Here is a 7,818-nt window from a genome sequence, read left to right as displayed (position 1 = left end):
TTTAGTTTGGTTCACAGTGTGGAATAGTTCAACAGGCATGAACTGGATTCCTTGTAGGTGAAATGGGACCAGAAGGTTAGTCCTGTAACACACCTAGTGCACACGGGTTACTGCTAGCTATTCAGTGCATACGGACTAGAGTTCACCTGAGAAAATTCCTCTGAAATACGTTCGGATAGCCTGAGAGTACTGAGGACTACAAAAGGCTTGTGTAAGTAGAAGCCTCTCTTACCGGTTTAAAGGTATTGTTGGGAAGGTAAATTCCCCATAGAGCAATCTCTGCAGTGCTAGCCTTGGCTAAGCTTGGCTCTAACTAACTGCTTTGTGTCCAGCTGTATTTTTTGTCCAGACGGGATGTTCAATTTGAGAGAGATGGGCCTGGTTTTTTTACTTTTGGTATTCTTTCAGCTTTTGCAATGGCTTGCTTAAACGTTCTCCATGATTATGAGTAAAGCCTGGTTTTCACTTTGACTTTCATTTTCAGTTGTTTGTCCTGGGGCCTACTGGACCACCACAGGCATTTCTGCTTCTCAGGTGTATTAAGAACCGCAGAGATAATGAGAAAGATAACTATGGAGCAACGTGACTGCCAGTCTCAATATGACTTTTTAATGAGTGGTATGAAAAGTAAGTACTTCTTGTACTCACAGCTGCCTTTTCATGTTGAGTCAAAGGAAGGAGACTTCGAATGGAGCTGGGCTGCAGCCCTGTAGTCAGAGAGGTGTGAAGCTTATGAGAGTCGTGTTTCTGCAGAAAGTGCTGTGCAGGAAGAAGCACTGTTGGTGATCATGATGAGGGAATAGAGTTACTGAGAAGCTATATCCAAAGGATGCAACTTCATCAGCTTCCTTTTTCCATTTGTTGGCTCTAGATCATCACAAAACTAACAGACAGGTACTACGTATTTTTAGTGAAGCCGAACATATTAGCAAGTAGCTGGAGTTTTTTCTTCTTGTGAGGAAACAGATGTTGCCCTTCTACATCTGCCAGTCCACGGCCATTTTTCTTTCAGTAGAGGTGTCATTTAGCATAGTAAGCATCATTTCTGAAGACTAAAATATTCTGTTCTATTTCCTATTTAAAGACACCGTGCAGGTTCCTGCACTATTTTTTCTAACCTCAGAAGCATGCCTGGTAAGCAACAGCCAGTAAAAATGTCAGAAATCTGAAAATTACTGTATTTGTAGTGAAATGGAGCTGGGAGGGCTGGAGCAGGGAGTACACTTACTGTTTCTGGTATTAAAAGATCATCTCTGATGTTAGAGAGAGAGGGGTGCTTTACAGGATGAGATCTGTCCGTTTGCTGGAGAGCAGTTCAGTTTCCATATCACTCTCAGTTATTGTTCCAGTTCCAATTTTTAGCTGTGTACCTGTCAAGAAAATTACTATTGTGCTGTGCCTATATAGCAGGTAAATCTATTAATAGGTGGTGTACTGGTAGATAACTGTCAAATCAGAAATGAAAAAGTAATCCACAATTCATATCTTAGAGCGTTAGAGAGGTACAGGTTATCTTCCTGCAAACCTCAGTTGATTGGACTCTCTCCTTTGTAAATATTTTGCAGTTAAGCCTGCGTTTTGAAGCAGCTTGGAGCTTATGCTGCTGCTCTGTTTGCCACCAACCAGTTCCTCTCCAGCTGCCTTTGTGGTGGTGTACGGGGCTGTATGTTTCTCCTGCACAGCTCTGTGGCAGACTGGTAGTACAGCATAAGCTCAGCATATTAATACGTGCTTGGAATAACAGTAAGGGTTAAGCTTCAGTAGTTATTCTGTGTTTAGGTACCTGTTGGTGGTCTGCAGAATCACCAAGTATACTGAGTTACCATGGTCTTTTTAGAAGGAAATAATAAAGCTTGGGGCCGCCATATTTGAAACGTGCTTTCCTCTTTCAGAGAGAACTTGATGAGAATATCTTGAATAGAAAGATAGAACATCGTCTGTATACATTTTCATACTGACTTGCAAACTGTGTGACTTTTCAAGGTGAAATAATGGTATTGTAGCCCATGTGTTTCTTTTATCTAAGTGCTAGTCTCAGGAGGAGGTTGGAAATGCAAGTTTAAAAGGTGAATTATGCACTTACGTCTCATGGCATATAATGAAATTGAGCATTTATTCAGAAACACTTGCATTTGTTCAGCTGTTACCACACTTGTTAGCAGAGAAAATATTTGCATAAAATGCAAAACTAAATGCATTAGGGAGAAAATTCCTCAGTTCTTTTTTAGCAGTTGTGTAGCTGACGATTACTGAAACTAAGTAAGATTTAGAGATTCCCTCCCTGCCCCTCCCCCCCAGTAATTCTTAGAAGAATTCTTAACTTCAGAGTCTCTCTAAAAAGAGTATTTGCTGCTTGCTGGCATTTCTGTTTTAATTACTGGAGGGAACATAATGCACTTGACAAAGCTGAAAGCTGCAGTGCCTCATACAGTTTGAGCAACTTACCGTGGTTTTAGTTTCTCTTAACCCATTTATTGATCAGCAGGACCTGCATTTGTGACAGCAGATTTCTATTCAAATGCTCTGTGATTTCAGAAGCTGTTTGGCTTGGGAGTAATACTAACTCCACAAAATTTTATGAGCAAGTAAATGGCTGTTTACTGTATAAGACTAAATGGGCCAATCCAAGTTTGTGCATTAAACTATTGAGATGAACTCTGCTAGCAAAGCACAGTGTATTCTTTTTATTGCAGAAAGTGCTGTTTTATGCCATTTTAAAACTCTTGATCCTGTGCATACTTAGACACAGCCTTAGCTTTAAGCTCCTGAATTGTCCCATCGACTTTGTTTGAACAGCTTTCTGTGTATGGCATAGTTCTGTCAAAATCAGGGGGGCTATTCATGGCTCTAAAATTAAGCATGTGTGTAAGCATTTACAGAATCCAGAGTTAGCAAATGCCTTTGTGTTAAAACCTGGACGTGAGCAGTCCAGGTAGGAGAGGAATTCAAGCACGAAGTGCCTTGTGGAGGGGGTGGCATGGGTGGTACTGGTATGCCCCTGCCCTGAGTGATCAGCACTTTTTTCTTTGTTACAGCTCATCTTTGATGTCAGTTGTGCTTAAGCAGAACACAGGGTTCGTTGCTGTTTTTTCTGTACAAAGCCCCTTCAAACACAAAGAAAATGGGGGAGGGAGCGAGAAATTGTGAAACATACACAATTGTCACTGTCTCTGTGTGAAGTTTAAAAGCCTTTCCACGGGGGAGGAGTAGTACTTAACAGCACTTGACTGAATTGCAGAAATACTTATCAGTGGGTGAAATCTTGCCAAAAATAACTCATTTCCCTCGCACTTCTCACAATATGGAACAGTCTTTCTTGCATTAGCACCAGGTTAAAAGAAGCTGTCCATTTTCCTCTGTTCTTCTTTAAAAATACTCTTTCAAATTCTAACCACTTGACAAAACTCTAGAGGAATGCTGCAGATGAGTTCAGAGATGAACCTGGGCAGTAAAGAAGGCAATTATTTTACTTAGTTATACATGTACGTCATCGAGAGAAGAATTGCAGTGATAATATACCAAAGTGGAAAAAAAACGTGAAAGTTGTTTTACAATCCTGTCCACCTAAAAGCGCTTATTCCCTGCATAAAAGGCAGTATATTTTTTTATAGAAACTCAGTGGTTTCAGTGGATTACAGATTGGAATTTGCACAAAGGAGGGAGTTAGGGGAACTGTTTTTTTACTGCTGCTGCACTGCGTGGTTTCATCAGATCCTTCTTAAGGCCATAATAAATTTGCTGGGGATAATAGCCCGTACTTCCAACTAGGCAGATAATTCCATTGCCCATCCCAACCCATTTTATGTGAGATTATCACATTTCAGTAAATGTATCTTGCTTTATAGGAATCAGATTGGGAACTAAGCCATTTCTCACCACTTCTGTTCTTGGGTTATACTGTTAATTGATTGTACTTTAAGGCTTTTGAGTTGTTGTTTGTATTAGCTGGTCAACAACCAGAATGCCTGGGTAGTTCTTCACTGGTATTAAGAAGGTTTATGATCATTTTGTTATCAAACTATTTCTTCTTTGGGGTTGCTTTCTGGCTTTTATGAAGTCAGGTTTTATTGGAGCTCTAGAGGCTACAGTCAGTGCTTTGTTTAAGCCCACAATGCAGTGGGGTAGGTGACAGCCCTACCTCCCCTGTACCACAGCCACCTCACCAGCATGTTCCCTGTTGCAGTCAGACCTTGGGCTCAGAAGGGGAAAAGACTCAAGCGTTACTCCTGAGCAAAATTTATAGTTGCTTTTGGCAAGAATGTTATTCTGCCTTGCGTGTTTTGTCACTGACTTCAGTGCTTTGTTTGAGCGTATGTCTGGACCAAATGCTAACTGCTGCCTCCAAGCCAAAAGGAGAAGAACCAGAGCCAGAGACACTTTGCATCTAGTTCACCCATTCAGTCTTCCACAGTCATCATAGCCCAAGACTCTAAAATACTCTTCTCTTCCAATGTTTTGTCGTTGGGTTTTTCAAAGAGTCCATTTAGTTGCAGATTTGATAGTGGCATTAGGTGACATGTGTTGTACCAGAGTCTATTGGGACATGCACTTAAAAAAAAAAGAATTTTTTTTTTTTTTCATAATTAAGAGGCCTGTAGTTCAAGGGTTGCCTTTGTCTTTTCATACCTGCTCCCGCTTTGTAAGATGAGTACTTTGGGGCCAGGCAAAGCATTGCAGTGAATGGTCGAGAATTTTGCTGCTACAAAACAGTATTATTGATGGTTTTGAATAAATAACCCTGTTCCATTTTCATATGAACAAGCTTGTCAAGAGCCTTTCATCTTGGTCCGTTCCTGACTGAGTCTCAGCGAGCTTATTTTTCCTCACTGGCAGATTTCTGTCACGTCGTTTCTCATCTATTCTGACACCCATAGCTGTGACATTTTTATTAAAGCTCATCACAAGTTTCAGTAGTTCAGTAGTGTTGTAGTCTGCAAAATCCTAGTCATTGGGTCAAGATTTAATGCAGCTATGAAAAAAATACGGGATTCTTTGAGCTGCAGTTTGACTCAGTTATGCTAACAGGTTTGGCTTGTAAGTAGCATTCATTTCCTCTCAAATGTTGAAACTGAGGTCCCAAGGGGATTTTGGTACTGGTTTTTGTGGTTCTGCCACTCCCCCCTTCTTCAACATTTTCTTCATTATGTCAGAATGTAATTATTGTTCACTCCTTTATGACTTTTGGGTTTATAGTTTACTGGGACATTTCAAATTTAGATTTGGTCTGATAATGACTGTTAGGAAGATTACAATATATTCCCTAGGGATTTTGCATCTGGTCTGGCTCAGTTCTTGCTTGTATACAATTTCATAGATAGTTTTGCAAAAAAAATCTAAAACATTGCATGTTTTTACACTGCATTTTGGCGTTTCAAAGTTCAGCTCCCACATTTGCTATCCATAGGTTTTACTTTTGATACATGAACGCACTAGTGTCTACATGACGTGGCTTGTTAGATCTTACACAGAGTGCTACATAAGCAGTGCAGAAGAAAACAAGGGGAAAAATATTTCCTTACTGGGAAAAATATGTTCTTACTGGGTGAACTAATTTGCTTTTATTACGGGAGTCATTTCAAGACCAGTAAGTATCTGAAAAGAAATGGTGTGTTATCTGTCTTCATATTGATTTCATTGATACAGGCACATTTGGAAGAGCCAGAAGACGCATCAGATCAGGGAAGAGTGTAATGTATTTTATCTTTTTGTTAAGAAAATGCTATTAGCTGCATTCAGTAAGTCAGCTATCAAACATGTCAGCCGAACCTTATCACTTGGAAAACCAGTTACATTTACTGAGTTTTCAATTATTCATACATAAATATAACTGATTACCCAGGTACTAGATTTGCAGCAGTTGTAATAAAACCATAACAACTTGTTACTTTTTGAAGATAAATAAGTTGTTTGATATCAGTGAAGCAAGCGTATTTTATTTTGGCGGTGGGAGTAATAATAATAAAAGCATGTGTTGACAGTGAAGGATGTAAATAAAGGGGTTTTTGGCATGGACGAATGCCTCTGTATTGTATGTGAAGATATTGTTTAAATGGATAAAATCAAATTCATCAGTTTTTCATTCCTGCTTACTCCCTGCAACCATGTGGGTACTGAGTACCAAGGGAATTTTTTTCTGAGACAGTCACAGCGAGGGCAGCAGAGAGATGTATATCTTTATCCCTTTCCTTCACAGTGCATTTATATCAAACCATGTCACAAAACAAACTCCAAGTGCTGTGAGCCTTCCCATAGTATGAGTGCAGGCATCCGTGAAAACTGTCTTTTGTGTAATGGCATTTTCTCTGAGAATGTAATTTTTTTTCACTCGTGTGTTATTCCTTTGAACTCTGAGCACTTTGGCTGAACTTGACAGAATTATACATTTGGAATTAATTGCCAGTGATTTCTTCCTCTTACCATGCAGAATTTTGTCATAGGCATTTCAGACAGTAAGCACAGCAGACAGTAGGCTGTTTGCCCTTGACAACAGAAGTGCACGTTTATTAGGTTTTTAGCCAGCTTGGTTAAGGTTTATGTTACACACACTGTGTATAAGTTCCTTTGCTTTTACATGGCTGTTCCCCTCCCCACCCCGGCACACGTTAGTTAATTCCTATTGTATTATAGAATTATTATTATGTTATAATTATTTTTTTTATGTATATAGAATGATATCTTGTGTTATCTGAACTACTATACAGAACATTCTCATTAGAGTGCAGGCATCCTGACAAGCTTTGGCATTGCTTAAAACATCCAGTCTGAAATCTGTGTTTTTTGAAATTTTCAAAACTTGTTCTTTATTTGCAATAGCAAGTGAGAAAAATGTTCTTATTGCTTGGGGAGGTGGAGGGGGGTTGATCTCAGTCACCTTTTAACAGCTACAATTTCTGTGCATTTGGGTACATGCATCTGGCTTGGTTAACTTTTGTCAGTCTCATTACTTAAACTGAAGTGCCAGAGCAGTTACGGTGTTGTAGAAGGGATATGCTGGTAGGCTTGCGTGCCTATCAAATTTCTGTTAAGGGAAGGGTCAGTGAAACTTGCATTTGATTTTGAAAAATACTGTACTTTCTCAGGTGTACATTTCTGTCATTGCAGTTTGAGCTAACAAATGGAAGAACAAAACACCCAGGCTTTATGTTTCCAATATTGACTCTTAAAATGTGTCCTGTCTTCCAAATGCAGGTACTGTAGAGATAACCTGCATTCTCGCATAATGGCTAGCCAAGGAGAATTTGTTCACGAGCAAGAAGAAATTTATTCCTTTTTAACTTCCCTTGCTGTAGAGAACCTGGCCAAAGAAACATACCATGCTGCATGTCTGAGTTCCATTTTCAGAAGGGAGTTAAGTGCCCAAGTCACTTTTTTTGTATAGATTTTCTGGCTTCTATATCTTTGATCCTATTTCTTGCAGTTTGTCCAATAGGTTACCTTTTTCTAGCTCACAGAGTACACCGCGTTCCAGATAGAAGAGGCATCCATAAAGGTACTATGGCTGAAATCTGGTTTTCACTGGCAAAAGAAACATCTGTTGACTTTATTTTATGTCCTTCATTTCTACACTCAGCTTTCAAGAACGGTGCGTAGTGGCTTTGAGACTATCCCTTCGCTTGAGCAGGATATCAGACGACATCTGCAAAAACTGGGACTTAAGCTTGATGTGATTTCAGGGGTCAGAACTAGCAACGTGATTTTGAAAGCACAGAAAAAGACATTATGTGACTGTGGAGTAAACCTGTGATATGCCCTGTTTCAGTGTCTGTTGAATACATTGATAGAAGATCTCTCATTAAATTTAGTGAACTTCGGATGAAG

The sequence above is a fragment of the Charadrius vociferus genome, unplaced genomic scaffold (assembly GCF_000708025.1).
Source record: "Charadrius vociferus isolate BGI_N301 unplaced genomic scaffold, ASM70802v2 scaffold325, whole genome shotgun sequence".
NCBI classification, from domain to species: Eukaryota; Metazoa; Chordata; class Aves; order Charadriiformes; family Charadriidae; genus Charadrius; species Charadrius vociferus.
This window is presented reverse-complemented; position numbering follows the sequence as displayed.